At 39.2% G+C, this 12181-nt stretch overlaps 1 protein-coding gene across 1 annotated transcript in view; it reads left to right on the forward strand.

The window, feature by feature from the left end:
- LOC143695177 (uncharacterized) overlaps window positions 1–12181 on the forward strand; it is a 213823-nt gene that overhangs the window by 47717 nt on the left and 153925 nt on the right. The window contains exon 3 of the mRNA XM_077185610.1: window positions 1593–1696. The gene's annotated coding sequence lies outside the window, so the exon portion shown is untranslated. The remainder of the gene's footprint in view (window positions 1–1592; window positions 1697–12181) is intronic.

Consider the following 12181-nt stretch of genomic DNA (forward strand, 5'->3'; position numbering starts at 1 on the left):
GGTGTCTGACAACAGCAGTCAAAGATCTTGCTGGTACTTGGGGGGTAATGTATAATATCATATTAGTGAACAAAAGGTTCACAGAGGTGCTAATCCTCTGAAGGCTTTTGGTTTGGAAAAAGGCCGTTGAGAGCTATACTAAAGTCTAGAGAGGTTGCTTGGTTGTGTGATATGAATAACTCAGTTTAATGCCAGCATCACATTGGAACCAAACTCCTCCAGGCTGATTCGCTGCCTCATTAGAGGCCAGTGAAATTCCTTCAGCATCAAGTGTTTAGGTGTGTTTTGTTTTGCAGACATTCTATTTCTGTGTAAAGTGTAGAATTTTCAAAAATGTCTGGAAAAAGGGGACTACAAGAAGACAATCCCAAGAAACAGACCAATGTCAGCCATGTGCAAGCAGAATTTTGGTCAAAGGCTGAAGAACGTGTGATGAAGGGGAAGGGGCTCTGATACATTGATAGCATTAAAGCATAATCAATTTATACACTATCTACAATTTACATATATTTAGATAAGCCTGAAATCCATCAGATTACCCTGTCATAAGCACACACTGGCTATTTGTTCCACCTAATCCTCACTGCTAGTTCAGACTCTCCAGACAGTAACCATAGAAGGTTACTCAATTACCATCTCAAAACTATTATTAAGCTAAATATGGACATCTTGCCCATCAGTTAATCTGCCTGTCATTTTGTCCACCTCTCCTTGTGCAAGAGGACTGGATTTTTGGCAAAGTGATAATAAAATGGTACCAATGTCCAATTTTTCAAATCAAAAGCTAGAACTCTGCTTGGGGGCTCCATTTTCTTTCTAAGAGTCTAATGAGAAGGGACAGGCAATTATTATTATTTATTTCACTAATTAGCTGGATAATCATTCATTGTAAAACGCTTTAGTGTTAGAAATATGTTCCTTGTACACTTTGTTTAGCAGTTTCCTTTTTATCAGACTGAACCACTGTGCGACATCTATTATTAGTGGGGCAATGGGGGCCACTTGAAAAAAAAAGGAAAAAAAAACCAGAGGAATATTTTTTGATCTACAAAGATAATGCAACAAGAAGCAACAGTCCATAAAAACATCTCCTTTCAGTCTCTGAAGACATAATGCTTTATGATAACCATAAAACATTTTAGTGCAAAATAAATTGCTGTCCTATTCAAATTCTTAAATGTACTACAGTGGATGTCACTGAAGACATACAGCTATTTTTTCCAATACTGAGATATATTTTATCATAATTTGTAGTGTAGGTGACAACCTTGCACACATGATTGCCTTTTCTTGCTTAGTTAGCTTGCCAAGGTCAGAGTCCTTTGGCCTTTTATGGATGTAGAACTATTAGGAAATAAACAGGATAACCAAGTAGTGTAAAGACAAAACTTGTTTCCTTGACTGGTTAGTCATATACCCCTAAAGATTTCATAGTGTTCTGAGTGTGTACTTACAGGAAATTATTTCTTTTTAAGTGCTATAATGAACTCTTCTCACTTCTAAAACACATAGGCAATTTTTCTCATTTTCTATCTTTTGTTCGTTCTTTCTTTCTTTCTAATTTTTGTTTAGTTATGTTTTCTCTTTTCCAGCTAGTGAATGGCCTATTGGTTTTGGAGCTGCTGTGAGGAGAACAAGGAGTGGCAATTAATGGGAAACACTGCAGCTACAGGTCAGCCCAGAAGCCTTGAGCCAGGTAAGCACCTCAATTTCCTCATAGCTGAATTCTTCTGTTGTCATTTCACATTGCACCACTGGTGAGGTCCTTGGAACACAGTCTCAAGGAGCTTCTAGAATTTCATGTTCACTTTTTGCATCAAAGCAGCAGAGAAGAGAGTTTATTCTAAAGTATTTTTGTGTTACTTCTGCTGATGATTATGCCTATAAAGGACTGCATGGAAAGGGTGTAGGAAATGTAATAACAGTGACCTATTTAGTAAAATCATTGAGGAAATACATCCCGTCCCCATTTGCCTTAGCTGGTTTGTTTAGATCTGATATGAAGTGTCATAATTTATTGAATGGAATGGGAAAAAAAATTAATTGCTAAAGTCTCTATGGAACCATAGAAATATTGGTTGGTGACATTTCTGTAAGTTCTATACTAGTGTGAAGGAGTAAATGTAAAATGCATTTTATATGTTTCCCTTTAAAATACACTGAAGTTTTTGAAATAGAAAATGGGTTACAACAAAACTTTACCTTCTCTCTTGAGTTGTTGGGATAAAATTGTGCCTCAAAGGTTACCAGTAGGGTCATTAATGTAAATAAAAATTGAGCCATTAATGTGGATTTATTTATGTGTTGATTTGTGTGGTGATGATGTATTTAATTTTTTTTGCAACTGTGGTGTCGAAGGTTGTTTCTTCCATGTTTAGTGTGAACACAGGCTGCTAGCATCCAAGGTCTTACCAATACCCTGGAAGATTGGGTGTAAAATTGTCTGGTAGTTTGCTTCAAATGAGTGCTCCCCCAGATGAAGGATCCAACTTGAAAAGTTCAGAAATCCATAGAGATTTGATGATTTGGAAGAATGATATTTGAGTTTGTAATTGTGTGAGCCAGCTCCTGTGAGACTCTTGGCAGGAGGATAAGAATTTCCATTCTTTCTTTTACTGTTGCTTCCAATGAGTCATATTCATTTAAAAATGGCTTATCAAAGGCTTTTAATTACTTTGTGTTACCAATATGGTGAAGGTGGTACTTCAATGCAGAGTGCCAGCCAATAGCTGGATAAGAGAGGGTTATGAACAACCTTTTGGACTCAACCATATGTTTCAGCATCTATGAGGTATGTGTCCGTTATTAGACTATTTAGAAATGTGCAATTAATATAACATGACTTTCTTGATGTCTGCATAATATGATTGACAACCCATACCATGTAAGAAAATAGTTACCCAGGGAGATGGGGATATTGAGGCTTTTATTCTTTTTAAATGTTTTCCCATTTGTTGTTCATTGCTTGTTGGCAGTTTATTTTAGATTTTGCAAATATAAAAGCAGCTGCAGTAGTACTGTTTAGCTTTTGGATTCAACAGACACATATATTTTAATCTAAATGACAATATTTAGCAACAAAATTGCTTCATTTTAACTTCAATGCGTTTCTTAATCTGTGGGAACTATAATTTAAAAATAATGAATGCAACAGGGTGAATATATAGCTTCCATTAATTCCAAATACTGCTTATTTCCAGCACTTTTTAATTATTTTAAGATACTTCTCAATATATTTAACTGAAGTGGAAAAATCCTTCAAACCTCAGACCATTTACGATTGCTGGTGTATGTGTATCTGTAACTTTCCTTCCAAATTACTGAACTTCAAAGTAACATTTCATTTTGAGTATCTATTTTTCCTGTGTATTAGAAAGTGCTACAATAGTTGAAAAAGAAGTGAAAGATGCAGGTTTCATAAACAATGAACAGCAGAGGATGTGAATTAATATAGTGCTGGTTCTGCAGGGAAATTGTGTGAAAAGCTGACTTAAACCCAAGGACAATAAGATAACTGGGAGTCTGTGCTGCATCTTGCACTCTTATCCTGAAACAGCACTTTCTTGGAGAAACCAGAGATCCTGTGAGGGCTCCTTGATTGCCCAGAACCATCAACTTCAATGTCTTTGCACATCCTGTGTGCAGGCACGGGGGGAGATGTAAGGCCAGGTCTCACATTCTGAATGGTTTTGTTACCTGTACTGTGGATCTGGCATGAAATTTTGTCTTCTTCTCATAGACTGGTGCTCTCTTTTGATGGCTGAGACTACACATGGAGTTCCTTCCTTGTTGGTAACATAATAATTTACAAAATTTCATACTAGCCTGGGCTGGAGAGAGATGGCATAAGCCTGTTTATGTCATGTAGCTTGTGGGTGCTGGACACTGAAAAAGTGGGTAGCAAAAACTGTGTAATCTTTCCCATGTTTTCCTGACTGTACCCAAAATCTCTTAATAAGGAGGTGCATGTGCCTCAAAGCTCCCTCGTGTGCTGGGGGCAGGACTCTGATGTGCTGCGCATTTTAGAGAGTGTCTGTACTTTACCAGCCTTATGGCTTGAAACTGAGCATGGGGACTGTGACAGGGAGAAAAACAGATTGATATATTCATGTTTCTCTTTTATTTTATTTTTTATGTGCTCTTGTGCCCTTGTTTTCAAATAGACCTGGGCCCTCATGAAGAGCTAGTTTGGACTTACAATGTGTTGGTTAATAGGCATTTGAGCAAATAAGCCCTACTTCCCTTGCTGCTTAAACAGAAAAAAAAAATTAAACAAAAAGATCTACTCGATTGCTATTGTTTCTGGTCAGCAGCTGGGTTTGCAGCATGAGTACAGGCTGTCTATTCTTAGGCTATGATTCCTCATTAGAAATCAAAATTCCAATTAGAGTAAACTCTTATGGCATCTATTGGTTTTTCATGAGAGTGAAATGAATGAACTTTTTAAGAGTCTCAGGGCAGCCTGATACTGACTGCAGCAGGCACTTTGTATCTGTTTAGCCATCCATTTAGTCAGCTTGCTCACATTTTTGCTGCCACAACTGCAGGTGGTGAGAGAAAACAAGCCTTGGGCTAAAGTCTACTTGTTTAGGGAGATGTGTGGTGGTTTTTTTTGCTGCTCTGCCATCTGAGCAAATTTTGTCAGCAAGGGAAGGGTAATGAGAGCTGGGAAAAGACATGTTACCTGGTGAATTTGTTTCAAGAGCTTTACCCCATAACTGACAGGTCTTTACTGTTTAATTCCTTCATTGACATCAAGGTTAGTTTTTCCTTTTTTTTTCAAGGTGCTGTGCACTCTGCGTTCTTTTGCATTGGAGCACAGACACTCTGGCTTTTCTCTCTTCATGTCTCAAGCTGACACACCAGCTCTTCTTATCTTTGTGCTGACTTCTCCAAACCTGTGATAGTTTGGGGTTCTTTTCCTCCTGTGTGCCAGATCATTAGTTTCCCTCCACTGAAGTCCTTCTGATATCAAATCCTGTTTTGCAAGGGCACTGAGAGTTAATCTCTCACAGGAACTCTACTCCAAGAGAAGAATGTGCTTGTGATTAAGCTTTTTAATTCCCTGTTAGCTGGTATTTTATTCCAGAACTATGTCTCCCTGTGGTTGCAAGTCCATGATTTATCTCTAAACAAGTGCCAGCTGCTGCTGACAGTCCGTAAGGGACCGGGTGACCACAGTGGATCAAGTACTAAAGTCTTTGGTCAGTTTCCATTCCAGGTATTATGAAAATTTTCCATTTTGGAGTTTAAATGGGCAAATAAACCATAAGGAAGCGGGCTTGTGTACATAAACACTTCATGGTGGGCAGTGGTTCATGTAGAGGATATCTGACCAAAACAACTTCCCATAGGGAAAGAGTAAACACTAATTATTTGTGTCTGGCTGCACTACAGGCAACTGGTACGTTAGATACATGGTGTGGTTCTCTTTTCTGAGAGCTGGCAAGACTTCTGAGATGATCCGGAGAATGCAGTAGCTCAAATCAACCATAGTCCTCATAGAATTACAGTCTGACCTGGGCTGGCAGGGACATTACAGATCATCTAGGTCCACCCCCTGCCAGGCAGGGGCACCTTCCCAGGGTGCTCCAAGCCCCACCCAACCTGGCCTTGAACACTGACAGCAATGGGGCAGACACAGCTTCTCAGGGCAACCTGTGCCAGGGGCTCACCACTCTCACAGGCAACAATTTCTTCCTAATATCCAATCTAAACCTGTGTCAGTTTGAAGCCATTCTCTCTTATCCTGTCACTCCATGCTCTTGTAAATAGTCCCTCTCCATCCTCCCTGGAGGCTCTCTGCAGGAGCTGGAAGGCTGCAATTTTGTCCCCCCATAATGTGGAGCTGTGCTCAAAAGGTTCAGTCTGTGTTCAGTTGAAGCAGCCAGGAGCTCCAGGAGTTTACTCAGATTGTGTTAATTGGATACCCAGCAATCACTCCAGCTGAAGATTATATATGTGAAATAAGAGGCACTGGTATTGTCAGAAATTTGTGTAGGTATAAGAATTGTTCATTCTATGAAATCCCTTTATTTCATAGAAGTTAAAGTTGCTAAAAACTGCAGGCCAGCTACTGAGATTTTACCTTCCATGTCTTCAGAACATTCCAGCCAATTTACAGGCAACTGCATGGTTATTTGCAGGCTCAGGGCCTCAAAGCCGAGGAACCCAATAAATAAGAAATGTGTATAACTAAATATAGCACCGCTACTTAATCATTTCATTCCCTTCCACCTGCTTCCAAAGAAGAAAGTTTCAGGCAAAAATCCCTCATGTCAAGTTTCATCTCTCTTACCATATTTCTGAGTGAATTGCTGCTCCCCACTGCCCCTCCCAACAGGAGTTCACAGAAGTGCAGCAAGACCTTATTATTCTGTTTATGATAGGATGGTATATTCCAGTACGATGCAGTCCATAGTAAATCCATCTACAGAATTAATTCTGGGCTTGTGAGGAAGAGATGCAAGTAAAAGCTGTAATGATTTACAGTTTGAAGATGCAGCTGATATGAAAATAAACATTGAATCAGTTTCTTCTATATGTCTTAGTTCCATTAGAATAATAGCAGTAGGTGGCATTTTTCACATTTTAATTGGTGTTTTGCTGATTTTATCAGAATTTCTGCTGATCAAAGCAAATTGGCTATTTATTTATTTTGCAGTGATGCTAACTAATCAGTGAAAGTTTAATGTACTGTAATGAATTTTAAATATCCTCCTAGTCATTACAAGTGTGTGAATCTAGACTCTTTCTCGTAACAGTTTGAGTAATTAATTACTTGAAAAGCGGAAAAAAGGTAACATTTAATATAATACATTTTCTTTGAAATATTTCACTGCATGTTTTATAGTAGCATATCAAATTAGCAAAGAATAATTCTGACCAATGTATCACCCCTGCATGCACACAACTCACTTAACCTGATTCTGACTGCATTGCGTTAGACAGATAGTAAATACCTAAACTACTAGTTTATTTCAGTAGCTTCTTAACTGATGGTTTTTATATTATTTATACATCAATGTCTTTGTTTTAGTTGGTTTCTTTTATGTTATTTGTCTATGCAGGATCTTTAAAAAGCAGTGACATGCTTCATGTCACTGTATTGTTTTGTACCAATCATGGATGCTATAAATTGTGCTCATGAGTATAAAAGAAAATGGGAAGTTTAAAACAAAAAGAGTAATAGAAAAATTCATGTAGTTGCTCAAATTCTGAAAACAATTCTTCACATATCCTCTTGTTCGGGAAAGAACTTGAGCATTCATTCAGATATTTAGGGCTAGAGCATGTTCCCTGACTTAGTGTTAGTCTTTGAGGACTTGGTGCCAAGCTGAAAAGAGTTTGGTTTCAGTTGACGTACTGTTCCCGCACATCGTGCTCAGGCCCTGGCACACTTTCTGACACCACACTGTGTGTTTCCATGCTTTGCTCAGAGCTACTCTGCATTACAATGTCTTGGAAACTGCATGTGAAATGTGAGAGGAGTGCCTGGGACTTCGTGTGTTTGTATTTCTGGATTTTAGCTGAGGCAAGGCAAACAAACAAAAGAACCCTCCTTATTCTTCCTGTTGTGCTAAGAGTTAGTCCAGTTCTGCACTCAAAAGAGGCATATTCAGTTCTCAGAGTGCTGGGGGGTTGGCAAGGGACTTGATGTCACTTTAGCTTTAGTGCATACTTTCTTCTAAAGTGCCCTTTTTCCGTGGGATGTACGGAGTGACATGGATGAGTTCGTCAGCAGATGATCGGAGTTCATCCTTTGGGCTCAGGAGAGGTGACCTTACTTGCCTGTGCAAGGAAAACAAGGTGCAAACAGTCAATCCAAAAAAAGCTGTTTTACACTGCCACTCCAAGACATGAGCCCTGAGAGGGCTCTTTAAGAGAGAACAGAGTTTGGGTTATTGTAAAATGAGAGAATCAAGAGGAGATTTGTGCTGCTCAAAAGAAATATTTTACGTGTATTATTAAACACTCTTCAGAGCCATGGGAATCTTGCATCTCCATCACTAGATCACATGTAGATCCTGCTTATAGGGAGTAGAGGGGGTTTCTTACATGTCTGTTTGGATTGAGTGTCCAAATAAGAGATTTTAACCTTCTTTGAGAACATCTAAGTGTGAAACTGTAGACTGATTTCAAAGTGCAAAGTGTAAATACTTAAATTTCAGCTAAAGTAAAAATTCTCTTAAGGCTTATTTTATTTATTTTTTAAATTTTGGCCTCTTAGAAGTATGTGGAAGCAATTCATGAATTTTGAGGGGTTTTTTGCAATGATGTTTTAATAAACAGTAATGTTTTAATAAAACAAATTATAAAGTAATGAGTTGGCTACTATATCAGTGATTAGATTCTGAACTTGCTTGTTAAAATTCATCTTGCACTGTCTCTAACTGTAAAATAAAGACAGTTTAAAATGAAGAGTGAAACCGTGCAACAGAAAGCATCCAGGCTCATACAGAATTCATGCCTTCCACTAAGACTCTGTCAAGAGAGTCCACCTAATTCCAGTAAGATTTAGGTCTGTTTTGAGAAATAAATTTAGTTGGTCTGCAACCATTCTGGATTTGAATGAAATGTCACAAATGGTAATTATAACATAAATATCAAATTAACTTACAGGCAGATAGCTCCTCTCTGTCTCTGACCATTTAAGATCTTTAGACAGTCAGGGCTGGTCTTCCAAGGAGCCTGGGCAGGTTCTCCATGCCCAGCTGGAGCCTGCAGCCCCTGGCTGAAGCTGTGCAGGGACTGAGCCTGAGGCACTCCATGACTGGTGCCCACATCTGGTCTCTGAGGTGTCCAGGGATGAGCTCCCCAAGGGTGGGGCTCTTCTGGGCCACTTGGGGTCTCAGGGACAAGGGGCGTTCCCACACTTCCTATAACCATGGCAGAGAACCAGCAGAGCTTCTGCAGCTTAAAAAATAATGGACAGATGAATATATGTATGAAGTTTTGATTATTATTTACTTCTAGAATACACTGAGTTTTACCTTTGCTACCCCAGCAAAGTCGATATAATACTCCCAAAATAATACTAGTAAAAAGCTTACTCGGGGGCATTATACAAAAAGACTTACCAATTAAAGGAAAAACACCGATATATTGTGATTTTATTTGTTGTCTGTTGCTTCTTGTAGTGCACTTAACATGTAAAAAAGACAGAGCTGCAATTTGTGGAGAGAGGGAGATGAGACTGATTTTGTACCAAAATTTTTCCTTACTTATCAGTAGCAATGCTGGAATCATCTGGTCTGTTGGGGTTTGGTAGCTTGAGGAATTAATGAATATTCATTCCTTTTCCCTGGGTACAAAGTAAAATAACTAGTAATTAGTATAATATTTAATACTCCTATTCAAAATAAATAAATCTTTTGTGAAAAAAATCTAATTATTATAATGTAGCAACTTCTGCGTGTGTAACTGGAATTGGATGTGCTGTTTTGAAAATGCTTTTAAGCCCTCATTTACATGTTTCCAGATCAGTTAATTATTCCCCTTGTATGCATAAAACAGAACTCTGGATTGTACTTGCATATATTATTCATTTTGCTATCTATCTTCTAAGTTTAGCTGATTCTAATATTTTAATTTTACATTATTATTATACCAGTGATATTTGTCTTCTGATGTGAAAATTATTCTTGTCTGCACTTAGCTTTATGCTCATTTTTAAATGCACTGGCTTACATGGTGCTAAGTGTGACTGTTACAACTTGGCTCTTGTGTTTTGCTCATCACTCTGCATTAGTCTCATCCTGTGTTTCTGAGGAAGGGGAAGGTCTCACATGGGGACCTTGGCCTTTGGCCATGAGGTCATGAGCCAGAGGAAAATGGAACTGGTAAAATGAAGGGCAGGAGCCTTGAATCTGGTCAGCAAAGTCAGAGCTTGGGAGCTGCTCTAACAGGGCCTGATTCAAAGCTTGCTGGAATCTGCAGAAGGATTTGTGGTAGCTTTTAATAAGGCCTTTCATGTTTATCTCAACATTACTTGCTGAATTTAGTATTTCCCCGGTATCTATTTAGGTTGTCATTGCCACATCTAGATCAAGGCCATTCCTGGCTATGGAAGTGTAAATGGGGAGGTGTTTGACACCAGTGAGTCCCACTGGAGCTGGACAATTCCCTTGTGAGAATGTACAAAGCAGCACAGCCTCATGTACAGCACAGTCACTGGGGCTGCTCTCTGTCCTTCAGAAGGACACAAAGTGGGGCAGCCTCTGTGTCAGTGTGTGCAAGTCCATGTGTGCTGCTCCTGCAGCACATAGCTTGGAAATCATTGTTGCCTTCTGACCTAACTTATTAGTGCTAATTAATTTCCTTCCCCCAAGAAGGAAATCTCAAAGGGGCAGGACAAGCTGTTCTGTGTGCCAAGAGATGAACCCTGTGTGCTCTGACTGCTGCTGTGGTGCCCCTTGGTGTGACAGATGGAAGCTGAGGCTTCTGCCATCTACATCCCAACCTTGATGAGATAATAAAAATAACTTTACTAATGTAAATTTTCCCCTGATTTGTTTTATGTGTCTCTTAGAAAGAAACTTGAACAAAACTTGTAGACATGCAGGGTTTTACTAACCCTATCGAGTCACATATTTTTCTTTCTTTTCTTTCTTTTTGGGGGGGGCTTGAGAATTTTCAGTGAGCTTGGGTTAGGTGGCTAGAGCTAACAGCCACAGAGCATGAGAAACTCTGAGGTATTGAGTGCTCCTTTTGAATAAAAGTTTAAGGTTAAGGATGTCTGAAAGGATGCCATGAAATATGTGCAGGATTCAGGAGGAACTGTGTAGTGCAGAGTGGTAAATGCCAGGGGAGGAGCTCAGAAGCACAGGCAAGTAGTTGGTGTATATGAGATTAAGATACCACAGCATTTTATGGACACCCACAGAGAATGGGTTCAAAGGATGCTGACCAAACAGGAACTTGTATCACATAGAGGTGGAAGAAAGAGCTTTGTCACACAGATGATTTTTTGCTAGCTCACAAGGCATTACTCTCTTTTCTAAACTTCTGAGAATACAGAAGGAAAATTGGTAGAACCATGATTAGCAAAATGTTTTTGCTCTGTATCTTACACTCAGGAAGCCACATTAGAAGCCCATGACCAAGCTTACCAAGTCAAACCCTGAATGCTGACTTTCCCTACCTGTATGACAGGTAGTGCCAGCTATATAGCAGCATGAATATTAAGGCAGTATTTTTTTCCCTACAAGATCCTGACCATTTCCAGGGCCCAGAACATATGTTTGCCTTTTAGTAGGTTTGTTGTCCTTATTCAAACATGATGCATTTATTTAATACATGCTTTTCAAACTTTGCTTTGAAGAGCAAATGATTAATTTACCTGGGGGTCTATTCACTTTTTCAGACATTAATGAAATTGTTTTCACCTTTATGAAGTGAATGAATTGAATAGTATTATTCCCATTATAGGGATTACTAGTTGAGGTACCATGTTAAAAAGTAATCTCTAAATCTGTGTGCAACATTTTTTCAAGATGCAACATTTTTTATCCTCTTAGCATTAAATGCCATGTTTGTATTCAGACATGATGCCTCTTGATTTGGGGCACAAATTAAGATTTCATCAAATGAGATACCAAATTATGAATCTAGAAATTAAGGATGTGCTATGAAAAATTTGCAAAGTTTGGTTCACTCTTACTTTGATAAGGAACTCTGGTGATTTGGGATAGATTCCCAATGCTAAACAACCTCTGAAGGTTTGTAAGCCTAAAAGATTTCCCCAGCACCATATTTGTATGTCCTCTCTGATTTTACTTCTCTTTCTCTGGTGGCATCCTGGTAACAGAAATACTTTCAGCCTACTCCACCATGGTCCTGCTGTCATCTCCTTGTCCTGTTTGTGCCCATGACCCAGGACTGTGCTGACTTCTATCACTGCAGCTGATGTGAGAGCAAATTTTGTCCCTGTGGCAGGTGGGTGGGAGGCACTGCTGCCAAAGCAGAGCAGTGAGAATGTTTGAGGAACCTTGGATTCCATGGCAGGGCTGTGGAATGGTGAAAATTCTGGTTTTCTTTTGCCCACATCTTGTGGATTGCTCCTGCTTTCTGGCCTCTCTGGTCTGTCCCTGTCACTGCCTCCTTAGCTCCTTTTGCCCAGATTCATTTGCTGTCTGTCCCATCCCATCCCAAGGCTTCCTTCTCATTTTTCTCCCACAAG

Source organism: Agelaius phoeniceus, chromosome 13 (genome assembly GCF_051311805.1).
Source record: "Agelaius phoeniceus isolate bAgePho1 chromosome 13, bAgePho1.hap1, whole genome shotgun sequence".
Classification (NCBI taxonomy): domain Eukaryota; kingdom Metazoa; phylum Chordata; class Aves; order Passeriformes; family Icteridae; genus Agelaius; species Agelaius phoeniceus.